The sequence below is a fragment of the Empidonax traillii genome, unplaced genomic scaffold (genome assembly GCF_003031625.1).
Source record: "Empidonax traillii isolate 1590-97213 ecotype Southwest subspecies unplaced genomic scaffold, ASM303162v1 scaffold843:size495593, whole genome shotgun sequence".
In the NCBI taxonomy this organism is placed as follows: Eukaryota; Metazoa; Chordata; class Aves; order Passeriformes; family Tyrannidae; genus Empidonax; species Empidonax traillii.
In genome coordinates, this window is record NW_020956036.1 from 188,049 (window position 1) to 189,219 (window position 1,171).

Genomic DNA, 1,171 nt, shown 5'->3' on the forward strand with positions numbered 1-1,171 from the left:
AAAAAAAAAAAAAAAAAAAAAAAAAAAAAAAAAAAAAAAAAAAAAAAAAAAAGTAGTTTGGAGCTGAACTTTAAAACAGAAAGGTGTCTAAAGGTATTTGAGTGGGATTTAAGGATGCTGAAAGGGAGGAAAGCCGCAGGATCACGATGACACTAGTACTTTAGGCTTTAAAAAACCCAACAAAATACAGAATTGAGTTACCATCATGTAAATGCATAACGAAACAAACAAACAAAAAAATAGATTCGGCCTCAGCTTTAAGCCAGAAAGGCATTTGTAAGTATTTCAAGGTACCTAAAGGATATTTTAAAGGGTACTTAAAGCAACATGGAGGCTGGAGTAGAAACCGAACCCGAGGGCACCGTGACACGGCGGGCGCTGCCCCGCGGCCCGCTCGGTGCCGCACCGCGACCGAGCCAGCCGGAGGAACCAAGAACTTCAGATTTCACCTCATTTAAGCCAAAAAAAGCTACAATTTTAACCCAACCCAGACACCCCCGGAGTCACCTTGTCCGAGCCGCCACCGCCGCCGCCGCTGCCCCAGCCCGGCCCCGCCCCCGCGCGCTGCACGCCGGGACCCGCCCCCTCCGCGCGCCCCCAGCGGCGCTCCCCCACCTACCCCCCCGACACTGCACGGCCCCGCTCGGCGCCCCCCGGGAGCGTGGAGGGGCGGCCCGGACAGAGCCCGGCACTCACCGCGCCCGCACGGGGCCGCTCCCAGGACAGGGGAAGCGCCCGGAGCCCTCCGGAGCCGCAGGGGCCGCCGGGAGCGGTAGTCCCCGCGCGGGGGCCGCCGGGAGCTGTAGTTCCCGCGGGGGCGCGGCGGAGTCGCGCGCCTTCCCCGCGCTGGGCCCGCGCGCCGCTCCGATCCCGGCGGGAGCCGCTCCCGGAGCCGCTCCTGGAGCCGCCCCGGAGCCCGAGCCGCGGGAGCTGCCGGACAAGGACAGCCGGCGGGACGCGTCGGCGCGGCGGGCGGGAGGGTGGACGGACGGTGGCGGCGGCGGGTGAGCGCGGCCCGGCCCGTGTTTTGTTTCCGTTTCTCCCCCGGCGGCTCCGCGATCCCATTTCCGTTTCGGGTTCAAACAACGACACGGAGGCGCCGCGGGAAGCGGGGCCTGCGGGGACGCGGAGCCTGGGCGGGCGCGGGGAAGGGGCAGCGGGATGAAGGAGC

General features: G+C 63.5%; 1 protein-coding gene across 1 annotated transcript in view; it reads left to right on the forward strand.

Moving 5' to 3' along the window:
- The first annotated feature begins 966 nt into the window (after positions 1-966).
- Positions 967-1,171, forward strand: part of GABPA (GA binding protein transcription factor subunit alpha) — a 22,393-nt gene continuing 22,188 nt past the window's right edge. The window contains exon 1 of the mRNA XM_027902112.1: positions 967-1,004. The gene's annotated coding sequence lies outside the window, so the exon portion shown is untranslated. The remainder of the gene's footprint in view (positions 1,005-1,171) is intronic.